The sequence below is a fragment of the Narcine bancroftii genome, chromosome 4, assembly GCF_036971445.1.
Source record: "Narcine bancroftii isolate sNarBan1 chromosome 4, sNarBan1.hap1, whole genome shotgun sequence".
NCBI lineage: Eukaryota > Metazoa > Chordata > Chondrichthyes > Torpediniformes > Narcinidae > Narcine > Narcine bancroftii.
Genome location: NC_091472.1, coordinates 6,597,488 through 6,620,350, shown reverse-complemented (window position 1 = coordinate 6,620,350; position 22,863 = coordinate 6,597,488). Strand labels below are relative to the sequence as shown.

Genomic DNA, 22,863 nt, shown 5'->3' with positions numbered 1-22,863 from the left:
CTATTTCAGAAGCGCTGGGCAAGTCTCTTATCAACTAGATTTTCCGCAGCTCTCATCATTTTCTTAGACACAGACCATGTTACAGCACATACAGGATATATCTCACAATCCTTTTCAACCTCATCCTTACTAAGTCGATTCGTTAACCTCAAAACTGGCCCAACTTTATCCTCTGCCAAACCATTCCCAAATAAAAATGAGACCCCTGCATGGATAATTTTGAAATTACTCCTTCTACAACAGGTCCTTTAACTAATTCTGAATTTAGCCCAATATAGTGAAGAGATTATAGACTCTGTGACAAGAGTATTTAGAGGTGGTTTTGGAGGAATTGTTAGGGTAGCTTGCACACACATATTTTAAAACACAGAATATTTGCAAGACTTTTGCAGAATGCTTTTAGCAAGAGACCACAGAGTATCGGCAGCAGTTTGCCTGGGAGAGCATGTGATCTTTGCAGGTTGAGGAGAACGGTTTTGCTCTCAGAGACGAAGGGTGTGAAACAGAGAGAGTGGAGACAGAAATCAGTTCCAGAAGGACAAGCTGGCAAACTTTGGAAGGCTGCCTGGTCAAAAGAGGAGATTGGCAGTGTGAGAGGTGACCTGAAAGAAAGAGGATCATCTGGAGAACCCCGAAGGGGACAAGTTTCATCAGGAAGACTGGTTGAGAAGGATTCAGCTGCGGATCTCCTAGAAAAGGGATCTCTCTCAGAAAACTAGGAAGACCCCTCCTGAGTGGTAACCATTTGCCTGTTAAGCACCAAACCCTGGTGAACTTTGTTAATGCTAGTCTTTGTGCACAGTACAAGAATTGCCTGCAACCAGTGAGATTGGATTGTGATCCAAAGAACTTTTCTAATCTTAAATATACATTACACACATCTGCACTTAGTATTAGAGGCAGAATTAAGTAGTTAGGTAGGTTAAGTAATAAGTTAAAGTTCAATTGTTTTCTTGTTCAAATATAATAAAAAACTACTTTTGCTTAAGTAACCCTGTGTTGTGGTGCATACATATTGCTACTGGTTTTAGGGGTCCTATGGACTCTGTAACAACTCTACATCACCTCCAACACCTTTAATCAAAGTTGTCTCCCCTGTGTCAGTCCTTTGATCGAGAGTTAAAATACTTTGCAACAACAATGACTGAGCAGCCCCAGCATCTGTAAGAAATTTAACTGGAACCTGTGATTCTCTCTCCTTTACTGAAACCAAGCCCTCTGGCACAAAAGGTTTGAAAACATCCATGACACCCTTTTCAGGTTTGGAACATCTGCTCTCCTCAAATTCCACTGTTTGAATACATGTTTCTGGTAAAACCTCCTTTTCTTGTCTCTTTTCAATACTAGACAATTCACAATAACAGGTCCAGGTTTCTTACAAAAATGACATACAAATCCAGAAGTTCTGTCCTTTCCCACCTTACCTTCATCTTTTCTCTTAATATTCTCTCCAGACTTAATTTCAAGTTTACTCGTCTGCTCCACACTAACCCGATGAACAGGCTTATTCATCTTTTCCACGTTAAAACTCTGAAATGGCCATCTATTCTGAAATGAACGTTTGAGAATGTCCCCATGTCTCTCTCATCCAGATATAATTTAATCCCATTTTGAACACACTTTTTAATTTCCTCAATGAACATCAATTCTCTCAATCTGACAAAATCATTATTTATTCCTTTTGAGACGCACCAATGGACAAAACACACAGATTTTCTCAGAGAAAAATCCATATAAGATTGATTCCATGTTTTCATCAAACTCCTACATTTTTGTCTATATGCTTCTGGAACCAACTCATGAGCTTTCAATCCTGCTTGTTTAACAGGATCATAATTTGCCACTTGCTCTGTAGTCAAGCTAGAATGTGCAATTTGTGCTTTTATCTTCAATGCACTTTGGAGCCAAAGAGGCCATTTTTTTGGCCATCTTGAGTTATCATCAACCTTTTTAAAAACCTGAAACTATGTATCTATATCTCCCTCATCCAAAGGAGGAACTAGATTTACTGCTCCACTAGCCGAAAACCTCTCCCCAGCAGTTACAGCCTCAATACTCTTACTTCCCTCCATCTCAATTTTTAACTTCTCTAATTGAAACCGTCTGTCCCTTTCAAGCTTTCCCGAGTCATATTTTCTTTGTCTTCCATTATCCTCCCTCTGTTTCTCAGCCTCTTCTCTTTCCTTATCAGCTTGGGCCTGCCTCCAACACCTGTTTCTCAGACTCCAACACCTTCCATTTCTCTCTTTCATCTCCCACCCTCAATTTCTCCAATAAACATCTAGAAATGCACATTGTACATAAACATTTACCTTACACCACTGTGTTTTATAGGAAAGATTAAAAGAAAATAAAGGAAATATGCATGCTCTAACTCCACCTGTTTACCAAAAACATCCCCTCTTGCCTAATGAATTGAAGAGGTCCCGCTTGCCCGCTGAAAAATTGAACGGCCGCGGTACCCTGACCTTGCAAGTGTAATCACTTGTCGTTTAATTGAAGACCTATATAAAAGGCATCACTAGAGTTTATCTGTCTTTATTTTGCAATTAATGAAATTAATCTTCCCATGCAGAAGCGAGAATTGTAATGTAAGACCAGAAGACCCTATGGAGCTTTAAACACTTAAATTAACAAGTAATTACGTTAAACTACGGACTTTAAAAAAAAACATAATTTAATATGTTTAGTTTAGTGCAACCAAGGGGTACAAAAAAAACCACTCATTGATTGAGTACAAACTACTTAAAAAAATGGACAAACATTTCTAATTTACAGAATATCTGATGGAACATGACCCAACAATTATATCTTCTTGATCAATGAACCAAGTAATCCTAGGGATAACAGCGCAATTTTTTCGAAGAGTCCATATCACCGAAAAGGTTTACGACCTCGATGTTACATCAGGACACCTAATGGTGGAACCACTATTGACGGTTCATTTGTTCAATGATTAACAGTCCAACATGATCTGAGGACAGACCAGAGTAATCCAGGTCAGTTTTTATCGATAAAAGTATTGTCCCTCGTACCAGAAAAATGTAGCTGATGCCCTAAGCACGCTTCACTTTCACTTAGTGAAAATACCCCAGAGGTTCAAATGCTCTCCTTATCTATGCTAAACCACCTCCTCTCTTACATTATTAAACCACTCATAAACATCATTCCAGTACCTCTAGCCACAGCCTTCCTAACACTTCCAGTACAAAAAGTACAAGGTTATATACAACTACGAAAAGGACCTAACATTGTTGGACCCTACAGATTTCTACAACCCATTACAGATGGTCTAAAGCAGGGGTGTCAAACTCAAATTCACGGAGGGCCAAAATTAAAATCTTGGACTAAGTCGAGGGCCGAACTAAATATTTATTGAAAATTTTCAACAACATCTGCATGTTTTCTCTTCTTTCAACATATGTAATGTTAAACTTTTTCTTATTAAAATAAATATTTAATAATAGTTTTGCATAAACTCTTTCCAGAAGCATTAACAAATGAGAAATAAAATATTCAATAAATAATATTTCTCTATAGAGGATTTGTCAAATGTTGCTAGTGTGCTGTCGAATAGTAAAATCTGAGGGCTATTGAGAATGTGGGAGAATAACATGATTCCTGAAACAATCCAATGGGTGACTGATTGTGGGCATGAACTCTAGCAGGGTTATTTGCCATGCCCTTTTTCCATTGGTACAGATATCCTTTGATTTACACACTTTTCAAGTTTTATGCCTAATGAGCTTGTATCCAGGTGCAGGACCATTTTTAACCAGGAATATATTGATCACTGTGACATGAAACTATTGGAAGATCGTTTTATCCTGAGATTAAAGTTCATAATCCTTACTCAGGCCTGTGTGCGGGAGGGCGGGGTTTGCGGGCGATCGGGTTGGACAATGACAGTGCGGGGGCATCGGCTCTCGCTGCAGGGCGGCATCTCGGCGGATCAGCGGCCCCGTCACCGTGAGTCGCGGGTCGGCCTGCGGCAGGGAGGGGGAGTGGGCAACGGTCCTGGCGAGGTCAGGCCCCCCCTGAGTTTCTGCCGGACCCACCTTGACCTGCTGAGTTTCTCCCGGACCCCCCTTGACCTGCTGAGTTTCTGCCGGACCCCCCTTGACCTGCTGAGTTTCTCCCGGACCCCCCTTGACCTGCTGAGTTTCTCCCGGACCTCCCTTGACCTGCTGAGTTTCTCCCGGATCCCCCCTTGACCTGCTGAGTTTCTCCCGGACGCCCTCCCCTTGACCTTCTGAGTTTCTCCCGGACCCCTCCCCCTTGACCTGCTGAGTTTCTCTCGGACCCCCCTTTGACCTGCTGAGTTTCTCCCGGACCCCCCTTGACCTGCTGAGTTTCTCTCGGACCCCCCTTTGACCTGCTGAGTTTCTCCCGGATCCCCCTTTGACCTGCTGAGTTTCTCCCGGACCCCCCTTGACCTGCTGAGTTTCTCTCGGACCCCCCTTTTGACCTGCTGAGTTTCTCCCGGACCCCCTTTGACCTGCTGAGTTTCTCCCTTCTGGTGTTTTTACGAGAACCACAGACTTTCGCTCATACATTGATGAGGGGGATCAAGGGCCAAACATTGTCAGGTACCTCTCTGCTGGATAAAGGATACAGTTTAACCCGCTGAGTTTCTCCAGTGTTGGGTTTTCATAACGTAGAGTCAAAGGGCCGAAGGGCCTGTTTCTGATCTGTAATGTTCTACGGACCCTGCTCTTCTTTCCGTGCCGGTGTCCCAGGACCTTTCCAGGGCAGTCTCCACGCTCAGAACAGCGCGGCTAATCCCGATCCAGCCCACACCACTCCTGAGATTGGCGGGGGGTTCCACCCTACCTGCCCGAACAGCCTCGCTCTCCACGTATACTCCGGGCACCCATCCCTGGTCCGGTGGGAAGGCGCAGGGCGGCCGGTGGCCGGCGCCCCCATCACCCGGCGGGGAGCCCCAATCTTCCCTCCAGCATCCCGACTCCATCTGCAGCTCCAAGAAACGCTGTGCCACTGGGGTTCCGGGCGCTGGGAAGCGGCCTTGGCTTCCCCTGACACCGGCCAGGCCGCGCTGCGGTGGGGGGGGGTGGGCGGGGGGACACGACAGCGTGTTTATAAAACCACCCACCATTACTTTTCAAGGACCAGGATTTTTCTCTCTCTCTCTCACCCTGGGACAGAGCGGTTACTGTGCATGCGCTATACTGGCGTGGCGGCCAGCGGGCCACCTCTAATACATTTTTGATATGATCTTGCGGGCCAAATATAATTATATCGCGGGCCAAATTTGGCCCACGGGTCAGAGTTTGACATGTGTGGTCTAAACTATTTACAAAAGAACCAATCTGACCATCATTTTCACCAGAAGAACTCTTCCTTCTGGCTCCAACCATAGCACTAACACTAGCCCTCCTAATATGGATACCCTTCCCCAGACCATATGCAAGTCTAAACCTTAATTTAGGCCTACTCTTTATTTCAGCCATCTCAAGACTAACAGTCCATACAATCTTCGCCTCAGGGTGAGCCTCAAACTCAAACTATGCTCTTATAGGAGCCCTACCCACAGTAGCACAATCCATTTCCTATGTAATTACTCTTGGACTTACCGCTTTACCTATAATTATTATAACAGGTGGATTTACCTTCCATGTATTTAACTTATCCCAACAAACCATCTGATTAATTCTTCCAAGCTGACCCCTGGCCATAATATGACATATCTCAACACAAGCAGAAACCATTCGATCCCCCTCTGCCCTCACCGAAGGAGACTCAGAACTAGTTTCAGGTTTGAATATTGAATATGCTGCAGGACCCTTAACCCAATTCTTATTAGAAGAATATTCAAATATTATGATAATAAATACTCTATCAATTATTATATTTATAGGAACTTCGTATAACCCAATCTCACCAGAACTAACTACCTTTAACCTAATAATAAAAACTGCTTTATTAACAAGTCTTTTTTTAAGAATCTGAGCTTCATACCCACATTTCCAGTATGATCGACTCATACATCTAGTATGAAAATAATTTCTCCCCTGAACATTAGCACTAATTCTATGACACATTACCCTATCAATCTCCATAGCAAGCTTACCCCCGTAAACAGCAGCCCCAATACCAACCCCTGCGGAACACCACTAATTACAGTCAGCTATCCATAATTTCAACCCTTTGCTTCCTGCCAAAGGAAGGGTGCCTGAACTAAAGGGTCACTTTTGATAGAGTGAATAATGAATGTTAAAAATCATTCCCCTTCCTAGAGAAATAGGACTTGAACCTACACCTTCAAGATCAAAACCCTAAGTACTTCCATTATACGATTCCCTAAGTAAAGTCAGCTAAATAAGCTTTTGGGCCCATTCCCCAACCATGATGGTTTAAATCCTTCCTCGACTGATGAAGCGCCCCCCCCCACCCCAATTTGACCAGTACTAATCCTAAGCCTATTCACAGGAACCCTAATAAAATTTTGCAGAACAAACTGACCATTAATATGAATAGGCCTAGAAATTAATACCATATCCATCATCCCATTAATAATCTATGAACAACACCCTCGTGCAGTAGAAGCTGCCATCAAATATTTCATTACACAAGCCACAGCTTCAGCCACACTCTTATTTGCAGGAACCCCAAATGCCTGATTAACTGGTCAATGAGAACTAACTCTAGTAGCAAATCGAATCTCAATTACACTTATCACACTTACCTTTGCCATAAAAATAGGACTAGAACCTCAACACTCCTGATTACCAGAGGTTCTTCAAGGCATTAGCCTTCGCACAGGCTTAATCTTATCAACATGACAAAACCTCTCACCCTTTGCCATTTGACTTCAACTTCACCAAATACCTCATCCCCACCTATTAACATTCTTAGAATTACTGCTGTTACTGTAGGTGGATGAGGAGGATTAAACCAAACGCAACTGCGGAGAATCCTACCCTACTCATCTATAGCACATCTAAGTTGAACAGTTTCTATTTTACACTATGCACCCAATCTAACACTACTAACTTTAATTTTATAAATAATTTCTACCACATCCATATTCTTAATATTCATTAATGTTAACGCAACTATCCATCACACCCTCAGTTATAAAAATACTACTAATATCGACCATCCTCTGAACCTCTCCCCTGTCATTATTATCTGGCTTTATACCAAAAATGATTTATTCTTGAAGAATTGACGAAACAAAATATAATACTAATAGCCTCCATCATCGCTTTAGCAACACGACTGAGCCTATTCTTTAACTTCTGCTTGTGTTATATACCAACCCAAACTATTTCCCCCAACCTAACCCTGTCAACATCTACCGGACAATCACCAACACCCCAATCAAATATATTTTTATTCACTTCTGCAGTCTCATCATCTTTACTCCTCCCTCTAACCCCAATAATATTTACACTTACCATATAAGAAGTTTAGGTTAAATAAACCAAAAGCCTTCAAAGCTTTAAATAAAAGTGAAACTCTGTATTAATATTTGAAAGATTTTATCTCACATCTTCTGAATGCAACCTAGACATTTTAATTAAGGTAAAACCTTATGAGAGAGATAGGCCTCGATCCTATAAATTCATGTATAAATATATATAACAGCAACGTTCAATTTAACGAACATTCATCTAGGCCTCACCCGCCGTCAGATGAAAAAGGCAGGAGAAGCCCCAGGAGATCCTTTCTCCTTTTGACAATTTGCAGTCATATGTAAATATTATACTATGGGACTAATGATAAGAAGAGGCCTTTCTCCTCCCTCTACAGAGCTACAATCTAAACTCAACCATCTGACCTGTGGCAATTGATCGCTGATTATTCTCTACAAATCATAAAGATATCGGCGCCCTGTATTTCATCTTTGGTCCTTGAGCAGGCATAGTAGGAATGGTTTAAGCCTATGAATTCGAACCGAGCTAAGTCAACCAGGAACACGCCTTGGCGATGATCAAATTTATAATGTCATTGTTAATGCCCATCCCTTTGTTATAATTTTCTTTATAGTTATACCGATTATGATTGGTGGTTTGGGTACTGGATTAATCCCATTAATAACTGGTTCTCCTGATACATTCTTTCCACAATTAAATAATATAAGCTTGTGACGGCTTCCTCCTTCGTTCCTCCTTCTCCTTGCCTCATCAGGAGTCGAAGCTGGAGCTGGTCCAGGATGAACAGTTTCTCCTCCTCTTGCCGCCGATCTTGCCCATGTAGGAGAATCCGTTGATGGAACCATTTGTTCTCCATATTTAGCTGCTGTTTCCTTTATCTCAGCACCTATTCATTTTATTACCTCAATATTCAATGTCAAATCCCCATCCATTCCACGAAACCAAACCCCACTTGTTGTGGGATCGTTACTTGGAACAACCATCCTTCTACTTTTATCATTACCAGTTCCAGCAGCAGGATATTACAATACTTCTAACCAACCAAAATCTTTATACAACATTCTTTAACCCCTCAGGAGGTGGAGATCCAATTCTCTATCAACACCTATTCTGATATTTTGTCACCCTGACGTCTACATTTCAAACTTACCAGGTTTCGGAATAATTTCCCATGTAGTTGCTCATTACTCCGGAGAAAAGAACCACTTGGTTCGATAGGCCCTGTCTGGGCAATAATAGCAATCGGGTTATGCGGCTTTATCTTATGAGCACATCATAAACTTACTGCCGGAAAAGATCTTGATACCCCAGCCTACTTCACTTCAGCTACAATAATCTCACAATTCCTACTGGAGTTAAAGTATTTAGCTGATTAGCAACTTTCCATGGAGAATCTATTAAATGAGAAACACCCCTATTTTGAGCACGAGACTTCATTTTCCTATTCACTATTGGTGGTCTAACAGGAATTGTTGGAGCCAATTCATCTCTTGATATTGTTTCACATGATACATTTCATTATGTCTTATCTATAGAAGCAGTCATCCCCATTACAGAGGGTTTCATTCACTGAACCCCACTAATCTCTGGATATATACTTCACTCCACCTGATCTAAAATACAATCCTTAGTAATATTTATTGGGGTAAACCTAACATTCTTTCCACAACAATTTTTTTAAAATATTACATTTGTGCCTGGATTTCCCAAATCATCTGGTAACTCGTTCCACACTCCCATCATGTCCGTGTGAAGTTCTCTCAAATGTTTCTTTTAAACTTTTCCCCTTTAATCCTAAACTAATGTTATCTAGTTTGTATCTCACCTACCCTCAGTGCAAAAAGCCCCCTTGCATTTACCCTGTCTATGCCCATCATCAATGTGTGCACCTCAATCAAAATCCCTCTCATTCTTCTAGGATCCAGGGAATAATGTCCTAACCTGTTTAACCTGTCCCAGTAACTCTACTCCACAAATCCCGCAACAAATTCAGAAATTTTCTTTACATTCTTTCAATTTTATTGATATACCTCCAATAGTTTGGAGACCATAAAACTACACACAATACTCCAAATTTGGCCTCACCAATATCTAAAACAATTTCGTCTTAACATCCCAGCTCTGACACTCAATAGCCGGTGTGCTATGTGACAGACTACATAGATTCATTTTTGGAAGATAAATTGGGAAAGGCTTGTTACAGTAGGTCACATACAAACACTTTTAAACAGATCGTATTTAAACTATTGGTGCTTTGATTCATGGTAGACGTATCAGCACCAGAGCTTTTGCAAGAGATTTTCAAAAGTATTCAAGAGACTCCACTAGTGGATTGTTGTTTACAAAATGCAACAGATGAAAGAGCATGTTGGAGCTACTGTTGTCTGGAAGATAATTTTCTGTTCTGAGAGGGTCATTTGGTTTTGAAAGCAGGGAGAGTAAAACAGGCTTTCTCTCAGAGAGAGAGAGAGAGAGAGAACAGAGATCACTTGTAAAGTATTACAGCCAGCAGACAGAAGCCGAGACTGGAACAGGACAAGCTGGCAAGCTTATGGAAAGCCCAGTTGTAAGACAACCTTGTCATACCCCTAGTGGATCATGCAAGAGGAGAGGACTGACTGCCTAATGTTTCATTTGAAATAAGGGAAACAAAAAGAAATTCTATGGTGACCTGAAACAAAGAGGTATCATGTAGAGAACCCTGAAGGGTCAATTTTTGTCAGTAAGACAATGAAATGGCTGATTGAAAAGGAACAACAAATCTCTCTCTGAAAACTGACAAAACCCTTCCTGAACGGTAACCAATTACCTTTCAAGCACCAAAGCCTGGTGAACTTTATGCATGTTAAATTCTGTGCACTGTATAAGAATTGCCTGCAACCAGTTCTATTTTCAAGTTTACAGATAATTAAAAGCAACTTTTGTTCACATAACCATTTGTCACGGGGAATATCAATTGCTGCTGGGTTTTGGGGTCCTCTGGGCTAGTATCAACTAAAACAGTACATTCTCTTTCTATGGCTCTCCCTCTCAATAGAACACCTCCCTATTTCTCTCTGGGCCACCTCTGCTCCTCTCTGAGACACGGGTCCTACTCTCTCCATCTTCCCCTCTCTCTCTTTCTGGCATATCTCCCTGTCTCTCTCTCTGGCACATCACTCCCTCCTTCTCCCTCTCTGGCAACCCTCTCCCCTTCTCCCTCTGTCTCTGGCACATCTCTCCCTCAGATAATTTTACCTCTTTCCACCTTGGACTAAGCCTTCTCTCTTTTACATGACAACTCTCTGTCTGCCCGTCTCTCTCCCTATCTCAGACATCACCAACTTATTCTTTGTGGGACAATTCTCTCTCTCTCTCTCTCTCTCCCTCTCTCTCTCTCTCTCTGTCTCTCTATCTCCCTCTCTCTCTCTCTCTCTCCCTCTCTCTCTCTCTCCCTCTCTCCGCTCACCCATCCACCCGTGACAACACCTTCTTATCTATGGGACAACCCCCTCTCTCTCTGGGCTGGACAGATCTGCCTTGTTGACTCTGGAGACGGGGCTCCCTTTCAGGTGTCCGGAGATCACGCACCGATACTTGAGGTGTCGTCTGTAGTTCCAAAGATGTGCTCTGGTGCTCGATAATCCCGGGAGCAGATGAATGTGACGTTAGGTTCACCTTTGACCCGCGGCTTCGCTCTGTGATCAACGTCCACTCACGTTAAGTATCCTCACCTGCAACACTGCCTCAAGCACAGCCCCAGTTGCCCCCCTGTGACATCATCCCCCGCTGTGACATCATCTCACTCTTTGTGACATCATCTCTCCCCCTTCTGTGACATCATTCCCCCTCCAGTGACATTATCTCACCCACTGAGACATTATCTCACCCTCTGTGACATCATCTCCCCCTCTGTGACATCACCTACCCCCCCGTGACATTTCTCACCTTCTGTGACATCATCTCCCCCTCCCCAGTGACATTATCTCACCTACTGAGACATTATCTCATGCTCTGTGACATCATTCCCCCCGTGACATCATCTCACTCTTTGTGACATCATCTTCCCCTCTGTGACATCATCTCACCCCTCTGTGAGATCATCCTCCCTGTGACATTATCTCACCCTCTGTAGCATCATCCCCCCACTCTGTTACATCATCTCCCCCTGTGACATCATCCCCCCCATGACATCATCTCTGCCCCTGTGTTCTGGATTTGCTAATTTCGGCGAATATCCCGCCCTCCTATTGGTTAAAGATTTTTAAAAATATTTTATATTCAGTAACAGGCCCTTTCGACCCACAAGCCCATGTCACGCAAATTCTCCCAATGACCCTCCCCGTACGTTTTGAATGGTGGGAAGGAACCCCGGACCCCCCTGGGAAAACCACTCAGACACGGGGAGAACCTACTAAACTCCTTACAGACAGGGCGTGATTCGAACCCCAGGCCCCATCCCTGGCTCTGTAATGAGTTGTACTAACCTCTACACCAACCGTGGATGACCAAGAATATCTAGCAGAGGATGGATTCGATCCATCGACCTCTGGGTTACACACACACACACACACACACACACACACACACACACACACACACACACACACACACACACACACACACACACACACACACACACACACATATATATATAAATATATATATTTATATATATATATATATATATAATTATGAGCGGTGTGGATGGAATAAAGCCACGAACGGGGCTGCCCAAGTTCTGATTCAAGTTGATTTATCATCCGATGAAACATCGATCTCTGGTACTCGGTGTAAAATGTGCAAACTCACAGACAGACATAACACACATACAGACCAGATACACATACAGATACATATACAGAACCTACCTACAGAGAGAAAAATCAATAAATATTGTTTCATTAATAGTAGAGTTTTGAGTGGTGAGTGTGAACTCATTCATCGTTCTCACTGCCCGTGGGATGAAGCTGTTTCTCAGCCTGGTGGTACTGGCTCTGATCCTCATGGATTTCTTCTCCCAGTTGAAAGATGCTGTGTTCAGGGTGGAAGGGGTCTTCAATGATCTTATGGACCTTCTTCATTCTAATAGTCCTGTGGATTGACCTCCGATCCAATGCCCTACAGCAACTGGACCACACTGTGATGCACCCGGCCAGGATACTCTCGATAGCTGCTGTAGAAACTTGACCTGATGGTGGCCGGTCACCTTGCCTTCTTCAGTCTTTCAGGAAGTGAAGATTCGGTTGTACCTTCCTGACAAGTGAGGAGATGTTGTGCGTCCAGGATCGGTCACATGTTCAGTGAACTCCAAGGAACTTGGTGTCCTCCACTCTTTCCACGACAGAGTTGTTGATGTGTAATGGAGGGTGGTCGGTCCTCGTCCTCATGAAGTCCACGATCATCCCCTTTATCTTGTCCACATTTTCCCCTCCTTATCAACTCATCTTTGTTGCTGTTGTGTCGTTTACAAACCTGGTGACCCTGTTGGAGGTGGATCTAGCGTTGCATTCGTGGGTCAGTACATGAACAGGACGGGGTTGAGCACAGCCCTGATGTCCCAAGATTAAAAGATCACAAGATATAGCAGCAGAGTATGTTGTTTGGCCCATCGAGCCCATTCTGCAATTCCATCATGAGATGATACAATCTCCCTCTCAGCCCCACTCCCCTGCTTTCTCCACATAATCTTTGACACCCTTACTAATTTTTGGATAATTTAGACGCACACATGGTAACAGGCCACTTCAGCTCACAACTCCGTGCTGCCCATTTATTGCCTTTTAACCTACATTCCCAGGAAGGTCTTGAAGGGTGGGAGGAAACCCATGTAGACACGTGAAGAATGTTCAAACACCATAAGGACAGCGCCGATTTGAACCCCAGTCCCAGTCACTGGTGCTGTAAGAGTTTTGCACTAAATACTACGCTAACCGTGCCACCCCTATACATATGAACCCAGTCCATATCCCTTCATCCCCATCTCATCCAGGGACATGTCCAAATTTTTATTAAATGTCAAATCCAGCCTGTTTTCACCACTTCAGCTGGCAGCTCGTTCCACACACCCATCACTCTATCAGGGAAGATGTTCCACTGAAGTTCCCTTTCAACATTTCACCTTTCACTCTTGACCCATGCCCTCAGGTTCTTGTGTCACCTAAACTCAATGGATAAAAAGCCTGCTTGCATTTATTGCATCAGGACCACTCATGATTATGTTTCCATGTGAGCAGAGTGGCGCAGCGGAAGCGTGCTGGGCCCATAACCCAGAGGTCGATGGATGGAAACCATCCTCTGCTAGATATACTTTGGAACCCACGGTTGGTGTAGTACTTGGCACCCTCTTTTACAGCGCCAGAAATTTGGCCCAGGGTTCAAATCAAGTGCTGTCTGAAAGACGTTTGTACGTTCTCCACGTATCTGTGCGAGTTTTCCCCCGGGGCTCCGGTTTCAAAACGTTAAATTGTGTAGAACAGACTCGTAGGCCAAAAGGGCCTGTTACCGCACTGTACGTTTCAATCTATCAGGCTGAATCGTCGACTGCCTTTTACTTCCGATGGAGGCTGCGGGACCTGCTGTGTTTCCCCAGTGTGTGGAGGGTCACTGTAGTGTAAACCTTTGGTGGAGTTCTACTCCGCCTACTGGGCTCATACGGTACTGCAGGGCCACAGATTATTTAAAGGTTGAAACTGATTAGTTGTTTCTCAATTAAATTTTATATTTAACTATTTACATTTAGACATACAGCTCAGTAACCGGCCCTTTCGACCCATGTGACCGTGCGGCATAATTACACCTTTTACAGGGTAGGTTTGAAGAATTAAGCATAAAATACGTCTTTAAAAGAGATTGTGGGAGTGGTTTAAGTTACGCCACAAACTGAGAAACAAAAGACATCGCATTTAAAATGCATCATCTTTGCTGAAGTGGGACATTAGAGCTGCTTTCAGGTCGAATCGCCTGGAGAATGCGGCTCCAGAGCAGGCTGCAAGGGTCTGTGAAGAGACATTTGGGTGGCAGCGCTGCAGGAGGTGATCTGCAATCTGAAAGATCTGAAATGGGGAGAGGGTCCACCGTGGAAACAGGCCCTTAAGATATCTGGTAAGAGTTACATGCAGGATGTCACATACAACCCTAGATTCTTTTGCCTGTGGGTGAGGCAGAGTGACCACATATTGGTAATGCTAAAGAGAAACAACTCAGCGTAGGCATGGAAACAAATAAAGAACCATTGGAAACAAACGGTGCAAAACAGATTCTGATTTATTGTCATGTACACACATGGCATCACATCAAAACCTGAGATTCATTTTATCTATGGGCTAGACACAATTACCACTATTAATGGTCCAAATATACTGTACACAACGTACACGTGAAAAGCTAATCAAGATCTGTAAAATGGGTTTGTTGTTGGATGGTGGAGGGGTAGCAGCTGTTCCTGAACTTCGTGATGCAAGTCTTGTGGATACTCTAGCTCTTTCCTGATGGTAGCAACGAGAACGGAGAGGCACAGAGTGTTGTGAATCCTTGATGATCGCTGCTGCTCTCCGACGGCAGCGTTCCCTGAAGATGTTTTCAGTGGTGAGGAGGGTTTTACCTGTGATGTCCTGGGCTGTGTCCTCTACATTTGACAGGGCTTTACATTCAGAGGTGTTGGCGTCCAAGTACCAGACCGTGATGCACACATTACACCACACATCGCAGAACAATACAGCGCAGGCCTTTCATCCCTCAAAGATGTGCTGACCTATATATATTCCTACCTAATAAAGTACTAAACCCTCCCTCCACTCTTTCCCTGCCTCCTGACATTTCGGGGTGACTGCCTCCCTGAAGGTCCTATCACAACTTTTGCCTCCCTTAAAATCCGACTCCAGCTCTCGGTCCCGAAGTCAGTTCGTCAGGAACTGCAGCCTGATGCACCTTTTACAGGTATTGTCATCAGGAACAAATTTGCTATCCCTGACTTCCCACATCCTACAACCAGAGCAATGGACGGCCCTAAATACTGCTCCATTACCGACTCCAAAGTTCATTAAATTTCTCAAAGAAACTCACCTCTCCAGGAGCAAGCTCTTCCTCAGCCTTGAGGGGTTTACAAATTGGATTGTAACACAAGTTTAACCTGCCACCTGGTGGTGAGTAGATTGGGTTGTCAGGGGAGGATAGTGCGCTAGTGGGGGGGGAATGGTGTTGTGGGAGGTGCAATGGCTGATTTCTTACCCATAATCCACAATTCTCCAGGAACCGCTCTGAGTTTCCTGTTCCGTGGAAGATTATGGGCTGTATTTGGTTGTACCCAAGCATTGGTATCATTTTATGTGCAGTTTTTTGTTTAAATTCTAATCACCAATTGGCCTGTACACAGGTAGAAAGCCTACCAAATTGGCAGGTTAAGCTGGCATTACAATCTAATTTGTAAACCCCTACTGTATAACCCTGACTTGATTTTAAAGGCACTTACCCTCAGCCCATCTCACTCACCTCTCTCATGCTCCTCTTAGTCAGACAATGGCCTCGAGAAGACTGCATCCGTAGAAATTTGCCAGGGTTTCTGGTATCATTCCAATCCTCCGCAAACTCTCTGCACCTTTGGGGTCCAGGTGATCCAGGGCTGCTACAATTGATGGCTGTTTGAAACAGGAGGATGCCATGTCCTGCTGGAGTGAGATGTTGAAGATTTCTGTGAATTACGATGGCAAGTTTGTCTGCACAGAGTTTAATCTCTCTAGAAACCACGGCTCCCATGAACATTTGGCCTTGCCTTTTATCCAGACAGGAACATAAAGATTCTGCACTCCCAATATCTCACCGTTAAAAGTTCCCCAACTCTGCACAACACCCTTTCCAGAAAAAAAAATAGCTAAAATTATTCTCTGCAAATTCCTTCTCATCTCTTCAAATCTGGCTTTCCACCACTCAAAGACATTTATCTTCGGATTAGACCTATCCCTTTCCAGAATTCAGCTGAAACTAATTGAGATATGATCACTGGATCCTCAGTGCTCCCCAACACACATCTCCATCACCTCAGATATTTCATTCCCCAACAGTAGATCTAACACTACCCACTCTCTAGTTGGTTCCTCAACATATTGATGCAAAATGCAATCCTGCACTCATATTACAAATTCTAAGCCATTCAGTCCACTCACTGTCTGTGACCCCGAATCTATGTTAGGAAAATTGAAATCCCCAACTAACACCACCCTGTCCTAACTGCACATCTCAGCTATTTCCCTACACATTTGCTCTTCTAGTTCCCTCTCCCCATTTGGGGGTCTATAATACACGCCTATAAGCGTAACCTCACCTCTTTTCCACCCACACTGCCTCCATTGACAAGCCCTCCAATCTATCAGTACTACTGTAATATCCTCCTTGTTAGGTAATGCCATACCCCCTTACTCCTTCAATTCGATCACACCTAAAGCAGTGAAATCCCGGAATATTTAACTGCCAGTTACAACCCTCCTTCAGCCACGTCTCACTAATCAGGACATCCTACCGCCAAGTGTCTTACCACACCATCAGCTCATCCCCCTTACAACACTCCTTGCATTGAAGTCAATGCATCACAGAGACATCCCGCATCTTCCCTTCTGACTATCCCCCACTCTGCCATCCACACTATTATTTGTTAAAAACTTGCATTCCCCATCAAAACATGTCGCCCTTTCCTCCTCAATCAAATGTTGTTCTACCCCCAAATTTTGTGAATAAACCTTTTCCCTTTTCCTACAATACCTCTCTATTCTGTCCTTCCTTATGTGGACCCCTTTCCCCAACCATATTAGTTTAAAGCCCCTCCCCGGTAGTTCTTGCAATCACCCACACCAGGATACTGTGACCTCTGGGATTCAGATGTAACCCGTCCTTTCTGTATAGGTCCCATCTATCCCAAAAGAGGTCCCAGTTATCCAAGAACCTGTATCCCTGACTTCTACTCCACCACTTTAACCACACATTCATCCTCCACCTGATTCTATTTCTGCCCTCACTATCACGTGTCACAGGAGGTAATCCAGAGATTACTCCCTTTATGGTCCTTCTTCTGAGCACAATACATAACTCCCTATATTCATTCTTTAGGTCCACACCCTACTTCCTCCCAATGATCTTGGTACCAACATGTACCACGATCTATAATACCTTACCCTCCCGTTTCAGGATGTCTTGGACTCACGACCCACATCGTTATATCCCAGACACTGGCACTGGGAGGAAAATCACCATTAAATTTTTTATGACTTCCCACATCTGATATTGCGAGCAGCAATCTACCCTCACACTCCTCCCAACTCTTTCTTCTCTCATGTTACAAGTGAAAAATAAAAAGATATATTAAATTAAATGTGACCGTCTTACCTTAACCGTGATATACTCATCCTCAGCCTCTACTCGTCGAAGCCTCCAGAAGGAGATCCATACCACATCGGGCAGGATGTCCATACCACATCTGGCAGGAGATCCATACCACATCCGGTAGGAGGTCCATACCACATCTGGCAGGAGATCCATACCACATCCGGCAGGAGGTCCATACCACATCCGGCATGAGTTCCATACCACATCTGGTAAGAGGTCCATACCACATCTGGCAGGAGAACCTTACCACATCCGGCAGAAGGTCCATACCACAGCCGGCAGGAGATCCATACCACATCCGGCAGGAGGTCCATACCACATCCGGCAGGAGATCCATACCACATCTGGCAGGAGGTCCATGCCTAATCCGGCAGGAGGTCCATACCACATCTGGCAGGAGATCCATACCACATCCGGCAGGAGGTCCATACCACATCCGGCAGGAGATCCATACCACATCCGGCAGGAGGTCCATACCACATCCGGCAGGAGGTCCATACCACAATGGCAGGAGAACCAAACCACTTCTGGTAGGAAATCCATGCCACATCCGGCAGGAGATTCATACCACATCTGGTGGGAGGTCCATACCTCAATGGCAGGAGATCCATACCATATCTGGCTATTGGTCCATACCACATCCGGCAGGTTTTCCGTACCACATTCAGTAGGAAATTCTTACCACATCCGGAAGGAGATCCATACCACAACTGGCAGGAGGTCCATACCACATCTGGCAGGAGATCCATACCACAACTGGCAGGAGGTCCATACCACATTGGCAGGAGATCCATACCACATCCGGTAGGAGGTCCATACCACATCGGCAGGAGATCCATACCACAACTGGCAGGAGGTCCATACCACATTTGGCAGGAGGTCCATACTACAACTGGCAGGTGGTCCATTCCACATGCGGTCGGAGGTCCGTATCACATCCAGCAGGAGGTCCATTCCACATCCTTGAGGTGGATCGTTATTTTTACGATTCTTTTTCAATATTTTGAATGGCCTTTACAAAAATAGTAAACAAATAGATGCAATTAATCAATGGTAATATATAAAAAGGAATATGCAGATAAACCAAGTTATATAATGAAAGTAAATCTATTAAGTTCAACCATAACATCATAACATGTAAATCAGCAATAAAGGTGGGAAACACTTAAACAATTAGAGCATATGGTTAATTGTAAACAATTTTAAAACGTACATATTATACCATACTAAAAATACCTTCCCCTTGTCTTCTGAAGTCTCTGGCATGTACATATAGTTTCACAACCATTAAAAGAATTATCAATCTCGCAAATCAAGATTCAGGAGATCAAATAATTTCCAAAAATAATGAATTAAAGGACCCCATAAAAATAGAAAGTTTAAATGTGAAACAGTGGAAGAACATCTGATATTATACAAAGTTAGGCATGCGACCGTATCAGATAGCCATTGACTATTTGAAGGAGGGACAGCATCTTTCCATCTCTTCAACATTTAATATCTAGCAACAAGGGGAAAAAGAGACCACATGGGATTGAGAAATAGTTAAATTCAAATAGGTTTTCTCAGTTAATCCAAAAAAGTCCAATTAATGGATAATGTATTAAACAAACATTGAGAACTAAAAGTTTCTCTTCACCACCTGTAGCTTGCCCTTCAGCACCATTATTCCCTCAGTGCTGGCCAAGGAGCTACTAACTCTAACCCTCAGAACTCCACTCTGCCATTGGATCCTTGAAATTCTCATTGGAAGTCCAGTCAGTGCAAATTGGAAACAAGATCTCCTCCCCACTGATTATCCACACAGGTGTACTCTAAGGATGTATGCTTAGCTGACTGCTCTACTCATTATAAACCCATGACCATGTGGCGAGGCACAATTCCATTGCTATCTTCATGTTTGCCGATAAATCCATAATTGTTGTCAGAATCACAAATGATAATGAGAACGTTTACAGGAGGAATATAGATCAGCTGTTTGAATGTGTTACAACATCAACCTTGCCCTCAATGTCAACAAAACAGAAGAGATGATTGTGGACCGCAAGGGGACTTCAGCAGAACATGACCCATTCCTCATGAAGGGCTCAGTAGCACAGATTTCCAAATTCCTGACTGTTAACATCTGTTCTGGAGCTCCATGTTGATGTATTCCCAAAGAAGGCTCGCCAGTGAATACACTTTTTGAAGTGTCTGCGCAGAATCAGTATGTCATGGAAGAAACTCATTAACCTCCACAGGGGTACTGAGGACAGCATTCTGAGTGATTGCATCAATGCCTGGTAGGGAAGTTCCAACTCTCTTGAAAATGATAAACTCCAGAGGGAGTTTAATTCAACCTGTGATACCATCCTGCAGGAGGTCCATTCCACATCCAGCATCAGGCATGAAGCCCATTCCACATCCGGCAGGAGGTCCAGTCCACATCCAACAGGAGGACAATTCCACATCCAGCTGGAAGCCCATTCCACATCCAGCAGGAAGCCCTTTCCACATCCAGCAGGAGGTCTATTCCACATCCACCAGGAGGCCCATCCAAAAGTGTCCATTCCACATCCAGCAGGACATCCATTCCACATCCAGCAGGAAGCCCATTCCTCATCAGTAGGATGTCCATTCCACATCCAGCAGGAAGTCCATTCCACAGCCAGCAGAAGGTCCATTCCAAATCAAGTGGGAGGTCCATTCCACATCCAGCTGGAAGCCCATTCCACATCCAGCAGGAAGCCCTTTCCACATCCAGCAGGAGGTCTATTCCACATCCACCAGGAGGCCCATCCAAAAGTGTCCATTCCACATCCAGCAGGACATCCATTCCACATCCAGCAGGAAGCCCATTCCTCATCAGTAGGATGTCCATTCCACATCCAGCAGGAAGTCCATTCCACAGCCAGCAGGAGGTCCATTCCAAATCAAGTGGGAGGTCCATTCCACATCCACCTGGAAGTCCATTCCACATCCACCTGGAAGTCCATTCCACATTCAGCAGGAGGCCAATGCACATCTGGCAGGAAGACTATTCCAAATCTTGCATTTGGGAGGATGCCCAATTTTTATGTTTCTTTTTCAATAATTTCATTGCCCGTGATAGAAAAAGGAAACAAACAGAAGCCATTAATCTATGGTAATATACAAAGAGGAATATGTTGATAAAAACAACAGTTGTATCACGAATTAAATCTATTGTGGATAAGTGCAATATCGTAGCATTCAAACAGAAATAAGGGTGGGAAAAGGTTAAACAATTATAAGATGGTGAATTGAAAACAGTTTCAAAAAATACATATTATACTGTATTCCAAATTCTATTCCTTTCCCATCTGAAGTTCTCTGAAATGTCCATATAATTTCACTAGCATTAAATGAACACCTAAACTCAGAAAGCAAGCTGGTAAATGATCTTATAATATACGAAAATAATGAATAAAAGGACCCCATAAATATAGAAAGTTTAAATGTGATTCAGTGGAAGAACATCTGAGTCTAGACAAAGTTAGGCACGCCACCATATCAGATAGACAGTGAGCATTTGAAGGAGGGACAGAATCTTTCCATCTCATCAGCATTGAACGTCTCGCAACAGTGGGGAAAAAGAGGCCACATGGATTTGAGATGTAGTTAAATTCAAATAGATTGTCTCCAACAGTGGGGAAAAAGAGGCCACATGGATTTGAGATGTAGTTAAATTCAATTAGATTGTCTCTGTTGATCCACAAATGTCAATTATAGGATCACGTATCAACCGTATCTCGTCCTTAAATACCATTTTTCCCTTAGTGCTGGACAAAAAGGAAAACCTCTAGCTCTCTTTCCCCCATTCTTCAACTGGATCCTTGACATTCTCATTGGAAGACCACAGTCAGTACAAATTGGAAACGATGTCTCCTCCCCACTTATTCTCAACACAGACACACACCAAGGATGAGTGCTTAACTCACTGCTCTACTCATTCAACCCATGACTGTAAGGTGATGCACAATTCCATTGCTATGTACATGTTTGCTGTTCACTCCACAATGGTTGTAAGATGGTTATAACATGAATGTGTGCCCCAAATCCCAGAATTTCATGACGTGTCCTTGACAATAAATTCTGATTCTGAATCTGAAAACCTTTGAGAGATATCTTGACTAGAAAGGAGAGAGAAGAATGGGACTAAAGCACATTTACCAAACTACCTTGTTCATTAGGAGGCCTATTCCACATCCGGCAGGAGGATCATTCTTTTTATGTTTCTTTTCCAATATTTTCATTTGCCTTTACAGAAAAAGGAAACAAATATACACCTTTAATCAATGCTAATATATAAAAGGGAATATGCAGACAATAAACAGTTGTATAATAAAAATCAGTCTGTTACATATAACCACAATATCTTAATATGTTAACAGAAATAAAGTTGGGAAATGTTTAAAAATTATAACATATGGTTAATACAAATTATTTTAAAAGGGAACATCATACTTTACTCCAAATTCCTTCTCCTTCCCTTCTGAGATTCTCCTGTTAGTGTATATAATTCCACGGGCATTGAAAGAAAACACAAACTCACAAAGCAAGGTCCAAGTGATCTTATAAGTTACACAAACAACGAATAAAAGGATCCCTTAAAAATAGAAAGTTTAAATGCGATACAGAGGAAGAACATCTGAGTCTAGACAAAGTTAGGCACGCCACCATATCAGATAGACAGTGAGTGTTTGAAAGAGGGACAGCATCTTCAAACTCAGCAAGATTGAATGTCTAGGAACAAGGGAGGCAAAAGAGACCACATGGGATTGAGACATAGATAAATGCAAATAGATTGTCTCAGTTGATCCAAAAATGACAATTATAGGATTAGGTGTCAGATTGACCCTGAGAACTAAAGATGCTCTTGAATACCTGTCGCTCGTCCTTCGATACCATTTTTTCCTCAGTGCTGGTCAAGCAGCTACAAACTCTCGGCCTCTCTATCCCTCTCTGCTAATGGATCTTGACATATATTTATTTATTTTCTATTTGTGACAAACATATACAATATTTATCCATAATAAAATCTACCACACAAAGTAATACAGAATTTATATATTTTCTCCTCCCACCCACCCTCCTTCATTTCCAAAAAAGT

General features: G+C 43.2%; 1 long non-coding RNA gene and 3 pseudogenes across 1 annotated transcript in view; 3 read left to right on the top strand and 1 right to left on the bottom strand.

Annotated features, from left to right (window-relative positions):
- LOC138760303 (uncharacterized) overlaps window positions 1-11,136 on the bottom strand; it is a 28,289-nt gene extending 17,153 nt beyond the window's left edge. Inside the window, exon 1 of the long non-coding RNA XR_011355526.1 lies at window positions 10,971-11,136. This is a non-coding gene — a long non-coding RNA (uncharacterized lncRNA). The remainder of the gene's footprint in view (window positions 1-10,970) is intronic.
- Window positions 3,119-6,099, top strand: LOC138759772 (NADH-ubiquinone oxidoreductase chain 1-like; annotated as a pseudogene).
- LOC138760222 (NADH-ubiquinone oxidoreductase chain 2-like) lies at window positions 6,435-7,428 on the top strand (annotated as a pseudogene).
- LOC138762490 (cytochrome c oxidase subunit 1-like) lies at window positions 7,804-9,081 on the top strand (annotated as a pseudogene).
- Window positions 11,137-22,863: the final 11,727 nt, after the last annotated feature.